We start from the raw sequence: 22924 nt of genomic DNA on the forward strand, positions 1-22924 counted from the left end.
GGATAGATAAATTTTCATTTCCAAGTCTATGCTTTGTTATTAGCAGGATGAATTTGTAGTAGACATTCCAATTTAAGATTTGATTTTATTTGCTTTTGGGGGTGTAGGAAGGATAGTGATGATAAGAAGTTTGTTTATTCAATGTACATGCATCATTTTTGCCCCAAAATGTAAACTATTATATACAGATGTTGCTGGTCTGCTATGTTTCATATATACATACATGTGCAGACCTTTACTGAGAAGAATAACCATTTTGCTAGAAGGTTGCTAATTTTGGCTCTAGATTTTGTTCTGCTTTATATTTAGTGTATTTTTTTGTCCTTTTGTGGTTGAAATGATTGATACCTCTGGAAAGACTTTTATTACCCTAGCCAGTTGTTCTTCTTGCCCTGGAAAAGGTTGTTTGAGATTTGCCCTGTAGCTACTGTTTTCACATCCTGCCTCTGAGAAGTCTCTCAGTTTTGGCTTAAAATAGCTATTCCTGTTCCTGGTATCTTTAGTACAGCTCTCTCTTCTTCCTCATAGTTTTTGTTTAGGGTATTAGTCAGTGGTGTTGGCATATCAATAACCTATACTTTATTTTTGGAGAATGCTTTCTCAGTTAATATAATACTTGACTGTCTGAGGAGCAAGGCTGGGCACTGTATGTGCAAAGGGTGATAAAAATTTCTTTTTTTTCAAAGTTTGTAAAATTATTTTGGTTTTTCGAGACAGGGTTTCTCTGTATTGCTTTGGAGCTTGTCCTGGAGCTCGATCTGTAGACCAGGCTGGTTTGAACTCACAGAGATCTGCCTGCCTCTGCTGGGATTAAAGGTGTGCTCCACCAATGCCTTGTTAGGTGATAAAAATTTCTGTGTTTCTTTCCGTCCCTCCATTTCCCCACTCCCCAGCTGCTCGCCCTCCACCCCTATTCAGCAAGATGGCTCAGCAGGTAAAGGTACTTATGGCTAAGCCTTAGTTTTACTTCTGAAACACATGGTAGAAGGAGAGAATGGATTCTCAAGATTCCACATGTGCTATAGCTCATGCTGCCTCCACAAACAAAGACTTGATGCCCTGGTAGACATTCTTACTTAAGAGAGGGGGATAGGTAATTAAGGAAGCAGTTCTAAAGTGTCACTAAAAGAGTGACTATATTTATTGGCTGTGCTGGGATCAGAAATGGAGGGAATGGTGACTTTGGATAGGTCTAGTAAAGTTTTACCGACTAGATGAGATTGCTATTGACTCTTACGAGACAGAATCTCATATCTAGGCTGGCCTTGAACTTACATAGCAGAGGCTGGCTTTTAACTCCTGATGGATTCTAAGCATGTGCCATGACTATGGCTTTCTTTCTATTGAGTTTTGAATGTGTATGTATCTAAGATTTGACTGTGAGAGGGCAGTCTGGGTGGAAAGATTAGTATGGATAGAAATTAGTCTTATTTTACACGTAGTAGAAGAAATAAGACATGCACACAAATATTTGGAGCAAGTTAAAAAGTGATTAAAATGCTGCACAAGGTACAGTCCAAGTTACTGTTGGGAGTAGGAAACTACCCCCTCCTTTTTTGAAGGGCTACGGACATCTTCAGCATACTAAATATGCACCCTATCTTAAATTAACGCTTCAAGCCCAGGAAGACATTTTACTCCCTGTATCTTTTCTTCTGCTACTGCCACCGCTGCCCATTTCTCTCCCTTTCTCCTTCTGGGACAGTTCTTTATAGCCCAGGCTGGCTTCTAATTTGTACTAATCTTGCCTCAGCCTCCTGAGTGCTGGATTATAGATGTTCCTCACAACAGCTTCATGGGGAGGCATTTGTTTAACTATGTAAAGATGTATTGCATTTGTGTTAATTAAATAAAATCAACCTGAGCCGGGAGGTGGTGGCGCACGCCTTTAATCCCAGCACTTGGGAGGCAGAGGTAGGCGGATCTCTGAGAGTTCGAGACCAGCCTGGTCTACAAGAGCTAGTTCCAGGACAGCCTCCAAAGCCACAGAGAAACCCCGTCTTGGAAAAAATAAAATAAAATAAAATCAACCTGGACTCAGAGAGGTGCAGGGTAGCAACTAGTTGACAGGGGAGTAACAGGGCGGAGCATAGGTGGGATTATTTAGTTGAGGGTCGTGTGGAAGCAGAGAGATTTCCGACACCAGTGAAGAGAGAAATTTAGCCAGTGTTACTTTTAACTGTCTGAGCTTGCAGGTTTTCACCCTAGCCTTTGAATCTCAGAGTTTTAGTAAACTATAGAGATTTAGTTAAAGCTACTTTTCTTGGCAGCAGCAGAGCCATTGTCTGGGGGAAACAGAATCTCCCCAGGCTAAGGCCCTAGCAGCTAGGCCGCTAGTGCTAGTAGTTCAAAGCACAGCCACTGTGACAAGGTAAAACAGCACTGTTTTGTTTATTTTGTTTGTATTAAATGTGTTTTGAGGCTGAGTGTGGTGACATACACCTTTAATACTAGCATCCCAGAGGTAGAGGCAGAGGCAGGTGGATCTCTGTTAGTGCAAGGCCATTCTGGTCTGTAAGTAGAGTTTCAGAACAGTCAGGATTTACACAGAGAAACGTGGTCTCTAAAAACCAAAACCAAACCAAACCAAAACATGTTTTGATTTATTTGATAGGTTCCAAATATAGTTGTGATGCTTGTTTTGAAAACATGCCTCTAACTTGCTTCAAAAGATTGATAGGTACATCAAAGAACAATTTGAGTATAAGGCAGAATTTAACACAGCTTACACAGGATTTCCTCCTCAGTCAGAGGTCAGCAAACTGATCTAGCTACTAATTTGTGGCCTTTTTTTTTGTAAAGTTCTGTTGGAATGCACCCAAGCCTGTTTGTTTATGCCACCTGGTGCGTTTGTAGCAACTACATTTTGTAGTTGCTGAGTTGAAAGGTTGCCCCTTAGAGTCTATCTACAAAGCCTAAAGGAAGTATTCTCTGGCCTTTATAGAAAGCGTTTGTTGATTTCTGCAGTAGGTGAATGCAGGAAAACCACACCCACACCCAGCAGAGTAGAGTTGCATAAAACTGCCTGCATAAACATGTATTCATGCCAAACTTTTATCAGCTACCCCAGTTCGCCATGTTAGGAGCCACACCTAACTGCATCTGTTAATAGTTTTCCATTCAATTTCCATAGCCTGCTGTCTACCATTTCACAATACCTCACAAGCTGCAAATATTTGTTTTGAGACAGTTTTATTCTGTAGAGCAAGGAGGCCTGAACCTCACCTCGTTAAGCCTGTTCAGGCTTTAAACTTGCCCCGATCCTCTTGCCTCATTATTATCTTCTTGTGAGTGCTAAGATTACAGGCATGAGCTGCCACACCTGACTTAGCAACTGCAACTCTTCTGAAACCCACTTCCACAAGCAAATTTCAGGTCTGTTTTGAAGGCAAAGCACCATACTTACTGTATTTGTGCATTTCTAGATCATGTTTAAATTGTGTAAAATTGCTATGCTGTCATTTCGGGGGCTGGAGAGATGGCTCAGAGGATAAGAGCACTGGCTGCTTTTCCAGAGGACCCAGATTCAATTCCTAGTACCCACATGACATCTCACAACTGTCTGTAACTCCAGTTATGCCTTCCTTTGGCTTCTGCAGCACTGCTGAAGTGTGGTGTGTAGACATACATATAGGCAAAACACCATATACAAAAGATAAAGGAAAAAACCCTGCTATTCGTTCTTCATTCATCTCTTCTTTATTTATTGAGACAGGGTCTCACTCTGTAATCCAGTCTACCTTCTTCATCACCTTCCACTCCCAGTGCTGGGATTATGAACTACCACATACAGTATTTTTTTTTAATTGGTTTTGATTCAGGGTGCCCAAGGCTTGCCTTGAACTTGTTTGTAGTAAGAATGGCTTTAAACACATTATTCTCCTCAGTTTCCTGAGTGTCAAGTTTACAGGTGTGCACTAACTAGTATGCTTGTTTTGTTTTTGTTTTTGTTTTTTTTTGTCTTTTTTTTTTGAGACAGGGTTTCTCTGTGTAGCTTTGGAGCCTATCCTGGCACTTGCTCTGTAGAACAGGCTGGCCTGGAACTCACAGAGATCCATCCGCCTCTGCCTCCGCCTCCCAATTGCTGAGATTAAAGGATTACACCACCAATGCCTGCTCTGGCAGGTGTTTTTAAGTGTGCTTTTTTGTTGTTTTTTGAGATGGTTTCTCTGTGCATTCCTGGCTGTCCCAGAACTCCCTCTGTAGACCAGGCTGGCCTCAGACTCAGAGATCTACCTGCCTCTGCCTCCTGAGGTCATGTGTGCCACCACCACGCAACAAGTGTTGTGCTTCAAATCTATTTTTTCCCTATGAGTTCTGATGTTGATTGCACAAATTTGCATGGGCTGCTGATTTTATTTTATTTTTGAGACAGGATCTCACTGTGTGTAATCCTGACTGCCTTGGAACTTGCTGTATAGACCAAACTGACCTCTAACTCACAGCTCTAGCTGCCTCTGCCTTCCAAGTGGTGGGACTGAAGGTTTGTGCCACACCTGGCAGATAGATGGGAACTCTTTACTGGAACACAGGCAGCTTGTTAGTGACTACATCACTGAAGAAAACATCCTCTGGTTGTTGTTATTTAAGACAGGGTGTCTTGTGGACTAGGCATGCCTCTAATTTGCTGTCTATTAATAAGTCAAGCCTCCCAAGTTTTGAGATTATGGGCATGCATCACCACACCCTGCTTGTCCAGTGATTTTTATTTTGCATATATATTTATGTGTGTGTATATCCCTGTGTGTGTACACATATGCACATATTTGCACATTTGTGGAGGCCTGAAGTTGATGTCTTACTCAGTCTCTCTGCACTGTAATTATTGAGTCAGGGTCTCTTGAACTCTCAGATTCTGGCTATTCTAGGTAGCCAGTTTCCTTCAGAGATGTCCTGTCTACCATAGGATTACAAGCAGCTGCCACACCTGCCAAGCTTTTATATGGGTTCTGGAATCTGATCTCTGGTTCTCTATTTTGTGCAGCAAATGCTTTATCCACTGAGGCTACTCCCTGGCTTTGATTAAAATCTTTTGTTGTGGTTATTTATTTTTCTGGTATGGGGGCACATATGGAGTTCAGAGGACAGCTTGTACATACCGGGTCTCTCCTATCCTGTGGGTCCTGGGCATTGAATGCTTGTTGTCAGGCTTGACAATGATTCCTTCCATCTTTTTTTTTTTTGTTTTTGTTTTTTTTTTTTTTTGGTTTTTCAAGACAGGGTTTCTCTGTGTAGCTTTGGAGCCTGTCCTGGAACTCATTCTGTAAACCAAGTTGGCCTCAAACTGAGATCTGCCTACCTCTGTTTCCTGAGGTCTGGAATATATGGATTCCAGGGATTAAACCTGACGAGCCATCTCAGCATCAGTACTTTTAGGAACCCACTTGTTACTTTATTACACTTACTGTAATTATTATCCCGTAAAAAGTATTGATTCATCAGATATTTTAGGAATTTTGTGAAAATCAAGGAAATTAATGGCTATAAAACAGATTTTTACTGTCAGATTTAATAATTTCTTGTATTTTCATTGATTATTGTTGCCAGAGTTGTACAATTCTGGTTCTATTGTATTTAGAACCAGAAAATGTTCTAAATACAATGCACTGAGAAAGATGAATAGTAGTACCGCCCCAGAGTTTACATTGTGCTTTTACAAATCTCTTAGGATGTGCTCATCAAATTGCCACCTGAATAATTATGTTTAATATGCACAGATTCGTGCTCCTGCCAGAACCTTTCCCCCTCGTCGGCTGATGGTAACTAGAAAGACTCAAAGACCATTCAGGAATGCTGAAATCCGTGAATGTTGAATACACAGCCTACATGGGACTTTGTGATACTCTCTGAGACTTAGAGCAGTGCCCGTGGTGGCCAGAAGAGGGTTATCGGATCTCCTGGGACTGGAGTTAGAAATGGCTATAAGCCACCAGGTACTGGACCCTCTGGAAGACTAGCTAGTTCTCCTAACTGCTGAGACATCTTTTTAGCCCTTTAAAAAAATCCCCTCACCCAGGGAGAAGGAGGACTGGGAGGAGAGGAGGGAGGGGGAACTGGGTTTGGAATATAAAAAATAAATTAATAAAATATCCCTTCACTCCAGACAGGGTTTCTTTGTGTTCCTGGCCATCCTGGAACTCATTTTGTATTTATTATTGTGCATATGTGTGCAGTGTGGGTATATATATATATGTACCTCTTTCTCTCTGTGTGTGGGTTGGAGCACATATCACTGTATTCCTAGTGAGGTCATAGGACAATGGTGGTGGATGCATGTCTCTCCTGCTTTTACATGGATTCTAGGAATTGAACCCATTAAGCAATCTTGCCTCTCTTCTGTTATTTTTCTGAATCATTTTAGACTAAAAGCATTATACTGGCTGGTTTTGTGTGTCAACTTGACACAAGCTAGAGTCATCAGAGGAAGGAGCCTCTGTTGAGGAAATGCCTCCATGAGATCCAGCTGTAAGGCATTTTTTCATAGTGATCACTGGGGGAGCGCCCAGCATGGTGGATGGGGCCATCCCTGGGCTGTTGGTTCTGGGTTCTATAAGAAAGCAGGCTGAGCAAGCCAGGGGAAGCAAGCCAGTAAACAGCACCCCTCCATGGCCTCTGCATCAGCCCCTGCCTCCAGGTTTCTGCCCTATTTGAGTTCCTGTCCTGACTTCCTTCAGTGATGAAGAGCAATGTGGGAAGTGTAAATGGAATAAACCCTTTCCTCCCCAACATGTTTTTTTGGTCAGCAGCAATAGAAACCCTAACTAAGACATGTGTCCAAGCTGGGATTGATTCTTGTTTTTGTTTTTGTTTTTTTCAAGACAGGGTTTCTCTGTGTAACAGCCCTAGGTGTCTGGCTCTAGGTGTCCTGGAACTCAGTTTGTAGACTAGGCCTGCCTCTTCCTCCTGAATGCTGCAATTAAAGACTTGAGCCATCACTGCCTAGCCTGGGGTTGAATTTTTGAACTAGTCTCCGTATATCTTATACATCAGGCTCCTAAGTGCTAGAGGCCATGACTCCAGCCTGTGCACTACCATGTACTGTCATGTCTGGCCCTAAATTTACTTTTTTTTTCCCCTGAGGCTAAGTCTTTATGTAGCTCTGGCTAGCCTAGAATTAGGTGTGTAGTCAAGGCTAGCCTTGAACTTGCAGCAATCCACTTGCTTCTGTCTTCTAAGTACTGGAATTGCAGCCATATGTTAGCCCACCTGGCTTTTCAACTTTATTACTGCTTTTCACAATGGGTTTCACTCTTTAGGAACTTTGAATTTCCACATGACTTTTTAGGGTTGACATTTCTGTTTCTGCAGTAAAGGCTATTTATTAGATAGTTTTGATAGTGATTACAATGAATCTATAATTTGCTTTTGAGAGTCTTGCTGTTTGTTGGTGGGTTTTTTGCGGGGGAGGTGGTAGTGACAGGGTCTCACTGTAGCACTGGCTGGCCTGGAGATTGCTATGTAGACCAGGCTGGCTTGGAACTCACAGAAATCCACCTGCCTCTGCCTCCCAAGTGCCTCCCTGGCTGAGTATTGTTGTTAATGAAATATTTCAGCTTAAATGTGGGATATCATTCAATTTATTTAGCTTTCTTTAACTTCTGTCAGCAATAATTTTAGTTCGCATCATACAGAGTTTGACCTCTGATTAGATTTATTCCTATGTATTTAATTCTTAAAATTCTGTTATACTTTGTCTTAGGGTTTCTATGACCACAGCAGCTCTTATAAAGTAAAACATTTAATTGTGGTGGTCCGCTTACAGTTCAGATCTCTGGTCCGTTATCTTCATGACAGGAAGCAAGAAAGCATGCAGGCAGATATGATTATAGAGAAGTTGCTGAGAGTTCTTACATCTTGACTTATAGGCAGCAGGAAGTGGTCTGAGACACTGGGCCCATATGAGACCTCAAAGCCTACCTCCACAGTGACACTTCTCTAACAAAGCCATTTCTTTTCTAAGAAAGCCACACCTCCTAATAGTGCCACTCCCTTTGGGGGCCATTTCCTTTCAAACCACCACATTTTTTTTTTATTTTGTGTTTATGTGTATCTGTAGGCACATGTGTTATAGCACATACGTGGTGAAAGTGAACAGATGACAATTTGGAGTAGTCTTCCAGCATGTGCAAGTTTGAACTCAGGACTTTAGGCTTGGTGGCAAATGCCTTCATCTGCTGAGACCTCTCATTGGCCCTTATATTATTTCTTTGAAGCAGGGTAATAGCTGCGTGAACTAGGATTGAAACAGTTTGAAGGGTAACTGGGAAAGAGAGGAAAACAGACACAATATGTGTAGATTTAATAAGTTTAGCCAGATGCACATCTGTAATTCCATCTGCACTGGAGGCTGAGGCAAGAGGATCTGAGTTTAAGGGCAGCCAGGGTTAATATATCCAGACCTTGTTTTAAAATATATACATGCAGTCACATCCAAGTCTTGTTACTTAAAAGAGTAGCTATGAAGAGAAATAGGGAATATAGGGCCTTAGGTAATGTGGGGTGATGGAACCCCCTTGACTTTCTCAGATTTACTAGTGTCAGTGTGAGCAGTTTGCTTTAATTCTAAGTTCAGAAAGCCTGTTTGGTTGGGTTTTTATTTCCTTGCAATGTTAGGGATGGAAGCCTGAGCTTTATGTCACCAGTCCAGAAAGCAAGCTTCTTTTTTTTTGAAGATAGGGACTTATGTAGCCTAGACTGGCCTGGACCTTGCTCTGTAGCCATGACTGGCTTTAAACTCCTCATTCTCTTGCTGTCATCTCCTAAGTACTGAAATTATAGATGTGATTAGCATGCCTTGCTCCAGAAAGCCCCTTTGGCCAGGCATGGTGGCACACCTTTAACCCCAGAACTTGGAGGACAGGCAGGCGTGGTCTACAAAGTGAGTTCCAGGGCTACACAGAGAAGCTTTTCCTGTCTCGGAAAAGAAGGATGTAACCAAGAGCCCACATAGAAGGGGGAGTAGCTTTTAATAAGAAGGGGAACACCTATGCAAAGCCAGTTAAGAGTGAGTGGTCAGGGAAGTGGAGCTGTGGAATAGTTATGTGGAGAATGGAAAAGCAAAAATATAAGGACTTTAAAGGTTGCTAGGGAATGAGAATGCCCCTTTAAGGCAAAGCTTCATTTAGCCAATAGTAGTAGCTCTTTCTTCACAGTATTAGCTCCCCGAAATAATTCCACTCCCAAGGCTATATACCATGTGTAATACAAATGTGTAAAAATGCAAAAGGCATATTTATTTCTTCTTGGATCAGCCTGCTTAAAAATTTCAACTAAAGGGGCTGGCAAGATAGCTTAGTAGTTATCTTAGTTTAATTACCAGCAGCCACATAGTCACAACCATCTTTTAACTCCAGTTTCAGGGGAACTGATGCCCTCTTCTGACCACCTAGGGTACCAGGGATACACATCATGCATAGAAATATATGCAGGCAAAACACTCATACACATGAATAAATCTAAACAAGTTTCAATTGAAGCATCATAAAGAGACTTGTTAGGATTAATTAGAGGGTCAACAAGTTGGTTTATGAAAAGGTGAAACACTTACATTTCAGTAGAAAAAAAACCTCACTACAAGCATCTGTGTCTAAAGGTAACCTACAATTCACCGGGTGGTCAGTGGTGGCACATGCCTTTGATCCCAGTACCGGGAGGCAGAGGCAGGAGGATCTGAATTCAAGGCCAGTCTGGTCTATGGAGTGAGTTCCAGGATAAACACTGTTACATAGTGAGACCCTGTCTTCAAACAAGCAAACAAACAAAGTAACCTATAATACATGAAAAAGTGACCCCATTTTTAGCTGTATGTAATCGATTAGGTGACAGAGCACCGACATGCAATTCAGGCATTAGTCCCCTCCAGATTGTTCAGCTACCCAGCATCTGGAGATCCAAAAACTGCGACCAGTGTGATTTCCTCCCTCTTTGCAGGGACTCACAGAGATCTGCCTGCCTCTGCCTCCTGAGTGCTGGGATCAAAGGCTTGTGTCACCAACACCCGGCAACCACTTTCTTTTTTGAGACAGTCTCACTATGTAGCATTGGTTGGCCTGGAACTCAGTATAGACTAGGCTAGCCTCAAATTCCCATAGATCCACTTGTCTCTGTCTTCGAAGTGCTGGGATTAATGAAATGCACCACCATGTCAGCCTTATTTCAAACATTTTTAAAGTGTGTAATGTGTAGCATTAAATATATTCTGAAGTTATATTTCTGAACCCAATGTCCCTAAGGCTCTTGGTAGCCTCTATTCTACTGTTTGATTTTTTTTTTTTTTTTTTTTTTTTTTTTTTTTTTGCTGGTGTGTTTGTGGGACTCATCCTTTTATTGACCGGTTTATTCCAGCTACACTAAGCTGGAGCCTTAGAGTTTCAAGAGGGCACATCAGGCATGTTACATCATCTCTGAAGGGCACTGGGTAGTTAATCAGGTGTGGCCTGGCCAATTTCTGATGGCCTACTTAGGTTGGGGCTGAGGTAGGGCTGAATCAGGAGACCCTAGTTAATGAGCAACGAGATTAATACTGTCTCCTTTACCAGGCATTCTTGGTGGCCGGTTTTACTGCCATCTTATTGTTTCTTTTCCCTCTAGTTCTTTTCACTTCAAAGAACTTCCTTTCCTTTCCTTTCCTTTCCTTTCCTTTCCTTTCCTTTCCTTTCCTTCTTCCTTTCCTTTCCTTTCCTTTCCTTTCCTTTCCTTTCCTTTCCTTTCCTTTCCTTTCCTTTCCTTTCCTTTCCTTCTTCCTTTCTTTTCCAGGATAGGGTTTCTCTGTATAACAGTCCTGGCTGTCCTGGAACTTACTTTGTAGACCAGGCTGGCCTTAAACCAACAGAGATCCACCTGCCTCTGCCTCCCAAGTCCTGGGATTAGGGGTGTACCACCAAAGAACTTTTTGTAACTTAAATTACATTTATTTATTTGTGCATGAGTATGTATGTGTGCATGCTTCATTACATGTGTGCATGTTGGTTCTCTCACTATACTACATGAGTTCTGGAGATCGAATTTAGGTAATTAGGCTTGGTGGTAAGCACCTTTAGCAGAACTATTTCATTGGCCCTGTAATTTTTTTTTTTTTTTTGCTATTGCTTGCTTTAGAGTTACAGAATATATTTATAACTAGCATTGTTCTTTGGTTGGTTGAGAATAGGGTTTTGTTAATACATTCTAAAAGTTATTTTTTATCTCAATTACATGATGTTAGATCCCATACAGAGGTGGGCAAGAACAGTTCTTTGGGGATATAAGACTTTTCTTTTTTTAAAAAAAGATTTATTTACTTTTGTGTATATTAGCATTTTGCTTGTATGTATGTCTATGTAAGGGCACCGGATTCCCTGGCACTGGAGTTACAGACAGTTGTGAGCTGCCATGTGGTTGCTGGGAACTGAACCCGGGTCCTTTGGAAAAGCAGCCAATGCTCTTAACCGCTGAGCCATCTCTCCAGTCCCCACAGCCCAAGATAAATTGTAATGAGACTCTGGACCTGCAACATTCCAGCCTCTGAATCACTGAAGTTCTAATCAGTCAGTCAGTCTTTGCAACACACAGCTTCTGTCTGGAATTTTTATTTTTTTAGTTTCTCTGTACAGGTTTCCCTGTGTAGGCCTGACTGTCCTGGAACTCCCTCTGTAGACAATGCTGGCCTTGAATTCAGAGATCTATATGCCTCTGCCTTCTGAGTGCTGGAATTTAAGGTGTTTGCCACCACTGCCCAGCTAGAAATTCTTGTACATACTGCTTATATTACCTTTCTCATCTTACATTTTGCTAACTTTTTTTCAGTACAGTATTTGTGTTAGTCATAGTTATTTTGTATCTTCAATCTGATAATTTCAAATTCTCCTTCATATCTGAGTTGGTCTTGAGACTATGGTTTTGTTTGTTATTGCCCTGTAATATGCCTTGTTTTTGTTGTTGGAAGCTAGGCATGCTGTGTCTAGTAACAGAAACAGAGATAACCCTCAGGATTTTAGTATGACGTTTTGTTGTTTTGGGGTACTAATGGTGATCAAACCTAGCCTTGTTTGCCACATAGGTGTGATATCTTTTTTCCCCCTTTTGGAACAGGGTTTCTTTGTGGCTTTGGAGGTTGTCCTGGAAGTAGCTCTTGTAGACCAGGCTGGTCTCGAACTCACAGAGATCCACCTGCCTCTGCCTCCCGAGTGCTGGCACTAAAGGCGTGTGGCACCACCGCCCGGCCCATTTCTTCCTTTCCTTTCCTTTCCTTTCCTTTCCTTTCCTTTCCTTTCCTTTCCTTTCCTTTCCTTTCCTTTCCTTTAAAAAAAATTATCTATTGTGTATATAGTGTTCTGTCTGCATGTATCTGCAGGCTGGAACAGGGCACCAGATCTCATTATAGATGGTTGTGAGCCACCATGTAGGGGCTGGGAATTGAACCCAGGAAGAGCAGCAACCTGTGTTAACCTCTGAGCTATCTCTCCAGCCCAAGAATCCTTTTCAAATCTCCCTAATGAGATCTTTCTAAAAACCCTAGAGTATGGTTCCTGGAAGTAAAAGTGTGGGTGTTCCTTTAAGATGGAGGCCACAGTGGCAATATTATTTCACATCTTTTCTATGGTTCCCTTTATGTGCATTAGTGTTTTACTTGCACATCTCTGTGAGGGTGTTGGATACCCTGGAGCTGGAGTTACAGACAGTTTGGAGCTACCACAAGAGTGCTGGGAATTGAACCCAGGTCTTCTGGAAGAACAGTCAGTGCTCTTAACCGCTGAGCTATCTCTTCAGCTCTGCCACAGGCTTTTTAACTCTTGACTCAAGTTTCCAGCAGCTTGTCAGAGGCTGTTTCAGGTAAACAGTGGCTCTTTGTATTTGCTTATCTCTAGAGTTTTTCCGGTGTGTGTGAGTGTTCGCTGCTTTGGCTTGGACCTGAAATCTGATGGATCTAAGATAAGCTAGTAATTCCCAGTTTGTCCAGTTTTTCCCCCTCACTCTACCTCGAATGAATTAGAAGCTACTCCTCACAAAAGATTTAAGAACTGAATACTGCTTCACAGGTATTTCAAAACAAATAAGAGTGCCAAAAAATGAAGCAATATTTTGCATAGAGCAGTAGATAATAATAGAGCAAAAAGACAATCTTTTTTATTTTTATTATTAATAACTCATGGTTGCAGTGTTCTCAGAGATAAAGGTCATGCTTAATGTGTTATGTAAGGTCAAGCTCCAGCTCAAAATAAACTCAGCTTGAGCATACAAAGTGCCCACATGGCAGCACATAACCAGTTCCAGGGGATTCAAATATCCCCTTGTGGCCTCCTCCAGTACTAGGCACACACCTGGTGCAGACATAGATGCAGGCAAAACACCTATAGATTTTAATTCACTCCTTTCGTGATGCCGAGGATTGAGCTTCGGGCTTCCTGCATATGCTCTTTGGAGGAAATTAATTTTTTTATTGTTAGAACCCTGTCTTGTTACTGCTGTATTTATTGCATAGTGTAGTAGTCACAGTAGTCTTGGAATGAAAAATAAATCTAGAGACTTAGGTGGAGTATGTGTTTATAAATATTAAAATCAAAACGTCTGGAGAGCTGGTTCAGAAGTTAAGAGTACTTCCTGTTCTTGTAGAGGACCCAAGTTTGGTTCCTAGCATCCACATTGTGGCTTACAACCACCTAAAACTCCAGTTCCAGGGCATCCAGCACCTTCTGGCTTCTGGGCATCAGGCATCCTCACTTCAAACAAAACATTTGTATGTATATGTGTATGAATGTGTATAAGTGTGTATATAATAGAAATACATAATGAAAAATTAAAAATATGAGAATTTAAAGAAGACATTAGCAAAGACAATAAAAAACAAAGAGCTAAAAAATTTGGAAACAAAGTAGGCATGGCAATACCCAGGGATAGTCCTAAATTTCAGGTGGCAGGGACATGGTTCTTGGTTGTCTCCACCTACATAATTGAGTTTGGGACCAGCCCGGAATACATGACTCTGTCTCAGACAGTGATGACAGTAGCACCACCACCATCACCACAAAAAACAAAAACAAAAAAATCCTTAAACAAAACCCATAGACACTTGGAAACAGTGTGCTGTATTAACTAGCGATGTGTTTGCCTTACTGTATTATCTACTAGAATAACTGCTTTTTCAGTCTTTAGGAAAATATGTCTTATAGGGATAGTGGATTGAGCGCTGGGCCTTGCACATGTTAGGCAGGCACTCCAACACTGAGCTACATCCCCAGCCCTATTACTCATTAGCTTTTATTAGTAACTGTTTCCCTAAAGGATGTAGTATAGGTTGGATTTTATTGGAGTTGCACATATGGATAATATCCATATATTAGTAGTTATAAGTGGAAACAACAATTCTCTCATTGCATTTTGCAAGTAAGGATCTCTTTGAGTTTTACTTTCCTGTAATATTCTATTTTAAAATTTTTTAAAAATTTTATGTACTTTTTATGTCTGAGTGCTCTGTCTGCATGCACATCTGCATGCTTGAAGGGGGCACCAACTCTCATTATGGAAGCTTGTGAGTCACCATGTGGCTGCTGGGAATTGAACTCAGGAAATCTGGAAGAACAGTCAGCGCTCATAACCACTGAGCTGTCTCACCAGCCCTGATTCTTGTGGTTTTTAAATCTGGTCAGTATATATAAAATATACATTGAAATTCACTGAAATTGGCATGTTTATGAAGAACATTCTCTAACTTTTATCCCCTCCCCCCAAGGTTTCTTTGTGTAGCCTTGGTTGTCCTGGAACTCACTCTGTAGACCAGGCTAGTCTCGAACTCACAGAGATCTGCCTGCTTCTGCCTCCTAGTGCTGGGATTAAAGGCCTGCGCCACCAACGCCCGGTTTTTTTGAGACAGGGTTTCTTTGTGTAATAATACTGGCTGTCCTTGAATCTGCTTTGTAGACCAGGCTGGCCTTGGACTCATAGAGATCTGCCTGCCTCTGCCTCCCGAATGCTAGGATTAAAGGCCTGTGCCACCACCACCTGGCCAGCATTTACTCTTTAACAGCTGCTTTCCCAGTGGTTGGTATTCAGTGGCATACAGAAAATCTGCATGGAGTAGTAAAATCAAGGCATAAAAAAATCTACAGATGGGTGTATGTTTGGCTGGAGAAATTTCTCGGTAGTTAAGAGCACTTATTCTTTGCTCTTGCAGAGGGCACAGATTAACTTCCCAGAAGCCACATGACAGCTCACAGCTTGTAACTCCAATTTCAGGTGATATGATGCCTTTTCTGTCCTCCAAAAGCTCCTGAATGCATACATATAAAATAAACAGTATTTCTGAAAATTCAGGATGGGCTGGAGTGATGGCTTGATGGTTAAGAGCAATTGATCCTCTTGCAGAGGACCCAGGTTGTAGGTCAGCACCCATGTGATGGCTCGCAACTGTCCATAACTCCAGTTCCAAGGGATCAATACCCCTCTTCTGACCTCCTTGGCATGGCATGTAATGAATCTAAATAATTAAAAATTGACAGACACTTGGACCTTATTTTGTAGACTTGCACAGTTAATAACTGACAGCCTTGAAAAGAATTGAAAAGAATATTTTTATGATGATACTTGGATAGGGACATGTCTTGTTTTTTTTAACACTTCTATACTAGTGAGCTTTTCATTTCATTGAAAGATTTCTTTGGGCTCATGGCTTCAGAGTTTTCAGTTTGTTGGGATGGTGAGGGTATAGGGCACAGCTCCAGAAGCAGAGACAAAATGCTTTTGCTCTGGGGCATTCATTTTATTTTTTTAAGATTACTTTCTTATTTTTATTATTTCTCTCTCTCTCTCTCTCTCTCTCTCTGTCTGTGTCTGTCTGTCTGTCTGTCTATCTATGTATCTTGGGACAGTGCTTCTCTGTGTAACCCTGGCTGTCTTGGAGCTCACTTTGTAGACCAGGCCAGCCTGGAACTCCTAAGTGCTGGAATCAAAGGCTATACCACCACTTCTGGGGACACTCATTTTAAAATGTCCTTTTATTGTATTTAGGTCTTCAGCATCTGGGATGGCCTGAGCACATTTTGAATCATTGTTCACCCAGAAATGTGCTTTGCTAATCTTCTAGGCACTTCTCAATCCAGTAATAAAGTTGACAAGTAAGATCAACTGTTCCAAATCCAGTGAGTATTGACTTTTTAAATATAGCAAGGCATGAGTCTATTGGATTGGTGAAAAGCTGATTGCCAATTACTGTTTAAAGTGAGATTATGGGGATGGGCAAATGAAATCACTGTTTTTATCTAGACATGATATTGAAACTAGAAACACATGTAGATGTGAGTAATTTCCTTTTTTTGTGGTTTGAGACAGGTATTGTTCAGGTTGACCTCAGACTCAGACAGGCAGAGCTAGGATCATATCATAGCTTTGTGCTGGAACAATATAATACTTCTTGATCCCTAATAAAAAGGAACACAGTAAGAGATTGGAAAAGTTGCTTTCTGAAAGTAAACCCTCAAAGAAAAGTAGGAAGTCAAGTCATATGGAGCTGGGTTTGGTGGCACATACCTTTAATCCCAGCACTTGGGAGGCAGAGAAAGGTGAATGAATCTCTTGAGTTCGAGGTCAGTCTGGTCTACAGAACTACTTCCAGGACAGTCAGGGCTATACATAGAAACCCTACTTCGAAAGACGAAAACAAACCAAACAAGTCACAAAGCATGCTTTAAATAAATGGAAGTTAACCACATTGTCACATCTTCATTGCTAATATACCATCACCACCATTTATGGGACTGGTTCATATTGCTCAAATGCCAGATTCATTTTTAGTCCTCTACATAATTACCCATGTTTATTTGAAATGGAAGCTGCTAGTACCTTTCTGTGACACTAATTGCACACCAGGAAGGCCATGACACCACCAAGGAATGGAGTTCTTCCAAAGTTGCAGTGGGAAAGAGTATATGCAGCTGATTCCATACACATGAATGCCTTTCCCTGCTATAGGAAATCCAGGCAAAAGGAATGGAGATGTGTAAATATGATTCTTGAAGGGAAGAAGATTGACATGCTGCATGCATTTAATGTTCAGGCCTTCTGTTGCTTCATTGTCTTCTGATGCTCTGTGTAGCATCCAAGGTGTCGTCTCTAAGTGACTGCATGGTGAGGCTGCTGTATTTGGAGGAGTTTTCATTTGGTAAACTAAGTTCAGGAATGATTTCATCAAAAGCCATTTTAATGGGGTGGTGGTGGCTCATGCCTTTAATCCCAGAGAGGCAGGGCCAGGGGCAGGTATGTCTCTATGAGTTTGAGGGCAGCCTAGTGTTGGATGAGTTCTAATTGGTCTTAATAGTGAAAACCTGGAGCCATATATCAGGGTAAATGTTGAAAGATCAGAGAGACAAAGGAGCAAGCCACAGTCAACTCTTAACTTTCTAACTTCTCAGCTGATAAAAGGGCGGAGCAACTGTCTCTTCCCACCTTATATTCCTCTCTCTGCCCAGCCATATCACTTCTGTTTGTCTGTATAGACCTCTAGACCTCTATGGTTGACTAGCGGCTAGCTCAGCCCTCTGATCTTCAGCAAACTTTATTTATTAGAGCATAAACAAAATATCACCACAGCCTAGTCTACAGAGTTAGGTCCAGGATAACCAGAGCTATATAGTGAAACCTTGTCTCAAACAAACAAACAAACACAAAAGTCTTTTTAGCCAGTGTTCTGGCAAGAGTAAAATACAAAGTTAAGTTAGCTTGAGGTAGAATAGGTTGGGGGTGGGGGGACGGTCGGACTCCCTTATGTTACTTTGTATCCTTCACTGACTTGAAACTCACTGTCTAGATCAGATTGGTTTGCTACTTAGAGCTCCTCTGCCTCTGTCTCCCAAGTGCTGGGATTGAAGGCATTCAATCCCTGGAAGTTGGAATGGTTGTGAGTTGCCTTACATGGATGCTGGGAACTGAATTTCTATCCTTGGCAAGATCAATAAGTGCCCCTAATCACAGTCATTTCTCCAGGCCTGTATCCTGTTGTTTTTAATCAGTTCCAATTTTTTTAATCAAGAGGTTTGGGCTTCTCTCTTCCATTAATGATGGCTCTCTAGGTGGACCTATGACTCCTGACTACATTTTTTTTGGGGGGGGGCGTTTTGAGACAGAGTTTCTCTGTAGCTTTGGAGCCTGTCCTAGAACTCTCTGTAGACCAGGCTGGCCTCGAACTCACTGAGGTCTGCCTACCTCAGCCTCCCAAGTGCTGGATTAAAGGTGTGCACCAACACCACCTGGCTCCCCCATGATTTATTGCACATATATGTGTCTGTGCACAAAAGTGTAGATGCCCTCAGAGGACAGAAGGGGTTGCTAGGTCCGTTGGAACTGCAAATACAAGCAGATGTGGGGCCTTTGCAGTGGGTTCTAAGAACTGAATTCTTGAGTCCTCTTCAAAATTAGTACAGGCATACTATTTAGCCAGTGACCCACATGTTCAGCCCCAACTATATTCTTGGAAGCCAATGAGAGCAGACTGCTTCTCCTGGTTGGACATTTTGATGCAATGCTTGATTACAAGCTTCAAGAAGGTGCTCATGTGGATTTAGTATGAAATAGGACAAGCCCTGATCCAAATCTCTGAAGAATCTCCTGGAGCATCTAGTCTTATAGCTACACTCCTATCAAATTTAATTTTATTTTGATCATAGTGTGTTTGCCTAATACATAGCAAGCAGAAGAAAGGTAGATTTTGTTTCATGTAAACATTGCTATTTTAAACATTATATGCAACATGTGATGAAGAGGTAAAATAAGAATACCCTTTTTAGGGATTGGAGAGATGGCTCAGCGGTTAAGAGCACTGGCTACTCTTCCAGAGGTCCTGAGTTCAATTTCCAGCCATTCACATGGCAGCTCACAATCTGCTGCCCTCTTCTGGTCTGCAGGCATACATGCAGACAAAACACCTACATACATTTAAAAAAAAAAAAAGAATACCCTTTTAGCCAGGCGGTGCTGTTGTCTGCCTTTAATCCCAACATTCAGAAGACAGAGGTAGCAGATCTCTGGGTTGGAGGCCAGCATGTTCTACAGAGCTAGTTCCAGGAAAAGCCAGGGCTACACAGAAAGACCCTTCTTTTGTCTTTTTTTTTTGGGGGGGGGCTGGTACTTAAATGTTTATTTCTTTTTATTTGTATTTTTAAGATTTACTTATTTTATGTATGAGTGCTTTGCCTTTATGTCAGAAGAGGGCATCAGATCCCGCTATAGATGGTTGTCAGCCACCATATGGTTGCTGAGAATTGAACTCAGAACCTCTGGAAGAGCAGCCAGTGTTCTTAATCGTTGAGCCATCTCTCGAAACCAAGTGCTTCCTTCTTTATGTAAATTTTCATACCAGTTGGCTTCTTAAATTTTGGTTGTGGATTCTTTGGGGATTGTATGTGTATTTTTGTTTCTTAATTATTTGGAAATTAAAAAAGATCAGTGTAACTAAAAATGCTTTGCAATCTAGTTCTAGGAATTTATTTATTTTTGAGACACAGTCTCATGTATCGCAGGCTGGCCTTCAACTTACCATGTAGCCAAGAATGATCTTGAACTTCTGATCTTGCTTCTAGCTTCTGAGTGTACCACCATATCCAGTTTTATGGTCTTAATGTGGTGCTAGGATTGACTTTGTTCATGCTAGGCAAACAGTCTGCCAACTAAGCTATATCCTTAGCCTCTAAGATATTTTTTTATCATCATAAAAGGGAGTCTCTGTATTGTATCTTCCAATTCTCCATTTCCCCATACCCTAGCAATTGGTAATTTACTTCTGTCTCTATGGACTTGACCATTTTGGATATATAAATAGAGAAATTCAGTCTTACAGTGTGTTGTGTCTTCTAGTGGCATCCTTGTTTAACATATATTAGTATTTCATTCTGTTGATTTTAGTACAATAATCCATGGATGATACCACATTTTCTTTATCCATTTATCTGTTGATGTATATTTGGGCACTTTCTATTGTTTTAAATTATGAATCATGTTGCTATGAAAATGACACCTTTTTTATGGATTAGCATGTGGTTTCATTTCTCTTGGGTGTATTTCTGGAAGTAGGATTTCTGGCTTATTTTGCTACTCTGTGCTTAATTTTTTTCAGTACTGTGGACCAAACCCAGGGCCTTGTATATAACAGGCCAGTTTTTTCCATAGTGTCTGTACTATTTTGCATTCCTTTCTGTTTTTTGAGATGAAGTCTTATAGTCTAGGCTGACCTTGAAATCCTTATTTAACAGGGGGTGCCTTGAGCTCCTGATCTTCCAGCCTACACCTCTCCAGTGCTGGGATTACAAGTGTGTGCCATTTTGCCCAATTTGTGTGGTACTCAGGATCCAAGTCAGGGCATTATACATGCTAGGCAAGCATTTTACCAACTGAGCTACATCTCCAGTTCTGTTTACAGGTCACGTATATGGAGTCTAATTTTCTGAGCCTTACCATAATTTTTTTGTTTTAAAAGTTGTTTTATCAATTTTATTGAGTATCAAATGGCCTGTTTATTTCTTTTGTTGTTATTGTTTGATTGTTTTTTCAAGACAGGTTTTCTCTATGTAGCGGTCTGTTCTTGAACTCACAGAGATCCACCTACTTCTGCCTCCTGAGTGCTGGGATTAAAGGCGTGTGCCACCACTGCCTGGCTTCAACTAGTCTTTTAATGTGGTTTTGATTTGCATTGTCATTTGTACGTTTTCTTTGGAGAACTTTATATTAAAGATATTTACCAGTTTTCAAATGAAATTTTTAAAGACTTATTTACGTGTCTGTGTGAATGTATGCCATGTGTGTGTCAGTGCCCAAGGAAACCAGATTACAATGCCAGATTTCCCCGGAGCTGGAGCTACAGGCTGTCTGATGTGGGTGCTCTTAACCATGAGCCATCTCCTTAGCTTCTCAACTTATTTTTACACTTGCTTACTTGTTTGTTTATTTACTTATTTATGTATGTACACCATAGAGCACATGTGTAGGTCAGAGCCAACTTTTAGGATCCATCTGGGAATGGATCTCAGGTCCTCAGGCTTGATGGTAAACACCTTTACCTGCTGAGCTATCTTTCTGTCCCAGAATGAGTTTTTGAAAATACATTTGGGGCTGGAGAGATGGTTCAATGGTTATGAGCACTGATGGCTTGTAGAGGATCTGGGTTCCATTCCCCCACGTGGTAGCTCACAACTATATGCAACCTCAGTTCCAGGCAATCCAATGTCCTCTTCTTATCTCCGTGGGCACCCGGCACACCTGTGCACAGACTTGTACAGGAAAAAAATATTCACAATTTGTCTGTATATATGTTTGTGTACCACATATGTGCCTGGTGTCTGGGGAGGTCAGAAGAAGATGTAGGATCCCTTGGAACTGGAGGATTGATCCTGGGTCCTCTGGAAGAACAGCCAATGTTCTTTACCACTGAGCCAGCCATTTCTCCAGCCTCAACTTTTTTTTCAGTTTGTTGTTGTTTTTTTCGAGACAGGGTTTCTCTGTGTAACTTTGGAGCCTTTCCTGGCACTCGCTCTATAGACCAGGCTGGTCTCAAACTCACAGATCCGCCTGCCTCTGCCTCCCAAGTGCTGGGATTAAAGGCATGTGCCACCACTGCCTGGTCTCATTTATTTTTATTTTTATTTTTTTGGCCTGGTCTCATGTTTTATTAACTAAATATATTGATTTATTTTTATATTCCAACTGCAGTTTGCCCTCCCTCCTCCTATTTTCTCCCCATCTCTCCTCCCTTCCTCCCTCCCTCCCTCCTCCCCCTCCCTCCCTCCCTCCCTCCCTCCCTCCTTCCCTCCCAATCCACTCCTCCTCTGTTTCTGTTCAGAAAGAGCCAGGCCCCCCCATGGATATCAACAAAGCATGGCATATCAAGTTGAGGTAGGACTTAGCTCCTCCCCTTGTATTAAGGCTGGGCAAGGCAACCCAGTGTGAGGACTAGGTTCCCAAAAGCCAAAGTGTTAGAGACAGCACCTGTTCCCACTGCTTGGAGTCCCACAAGTAGACCAAGCTACACAACTGTTGCACATATGTAGAGGGCCTAGTTGGTCCCATGCAGGCTACCTAGCTGTTGGTCCAGACCCTTTGGGCTCCTTTGAGCCCAGGTTAGTTGTTTCTGTGGGTTCCCTTGTGATTTCCTTGAACCCCTCCCCCCTATTTTGTATAGTCCTTCCTCTCTTTCTTCAGCAGAATTCCCCAAGCTCGGCCCAGTGTTTAGCTGCTGTTTCTGCATCTGCTCCCATCAGTTACTGGGTGAAGCATCTCTGATGACAATTGGGCTAGGCAACAAACTATGAGAATATCATTAGGTATCATTATATTGACATATTATCTTCCCCCATTTGTGTTTGGTTCTATCCTAGGTCTCTGGGCTGTTTAGCCTCTGGGTCCTGGCACTTCAGGCAGTGTCAGGGTTGGGCTCACTCTCATGGTATGGTTCTAAGGCTGAACCAGTCATTGGTTGGCCATTCTTACAATCCTTACTATCCTTACACTCCCCCCACATCCCTGCTTTTCCCATAGACAGGGCAGATTGTAAGTCAAACGTTGAGTTCTAGCCTCAACTTTTTATTATTATTGTTTTCATTTTTTTGGTTTTTCGAGACAGGGTTTCTCTGTGTAGCTTTGGAGCCTATCTTGGCACTCGCTCTGGAGACCAAGACCAGGCTGGCCTCCAACTCACAGAGATCTGCCTGCCTCTGCCTCCCAAGTGCTGGGATTAAAGGTGTGCTCCACCTATGCCAGGCCTGTTTCCTGATTCTTTTAGTCTCCATTATATTAAATTTCTTTTTTTTTTTAAAAAGGGCATTTAGTTATTTACAGTTTCATTTTATGTGTATGAGGATTTGCATGTATGTATGTATGTATGTATGTATGTATGTATGTATGTATGTGCATCACATGCTTGCATAGTGCCTACAGAAGCCAGAAGAGGTTATTGGATTTATTGACTAGA

The 22924-nt window shown here is 41.6% G+C and overlaps 1 protein-coding gene across 12 annotated transcripts in view; it reads left to right on the forward strand.

Moving 5' to 3' along the window:
• Atrx (ATRX chromatin remodeler) overlaps positions 1 to 22924 on the forward strand; it is a 141492-nt gene that overhangs the window by 9541 nt on the left and 109027 nt on the right. For 4 of the 12 annotated variants that reach the window (XM_035450023.1, XM_027432908.2, XM_027432906.2 and 1 more), the window contains exon 2: positions 15982 to 16112. The exons of the other annotated variants lie outside the window; for them this stretch is intronic. The gene's annotated coding sequence lies outside the window, so the exon portion shown is untranslated. The remainder of the gene's footprint in view (positions 1 to 15981; positions 16113 to 22924) is intronic. 12 annotated transcript variants of the gene reach the window in all.

Source organism: Cricetulus griseus, chromosome X (assembly GCF_003668045.3).
Source record: "Cricetulus griseus strain 17A/GY chromosome X, alternate assembly CriGri-PICRH-1.0, whole genome shotgun sequence".
Lineage (NCBI taxonomy): Eukaryota > Metazoa > Chordata > Mammalia > Rodentia > Cricetidae > Cricetulus > Cricetulus griseus.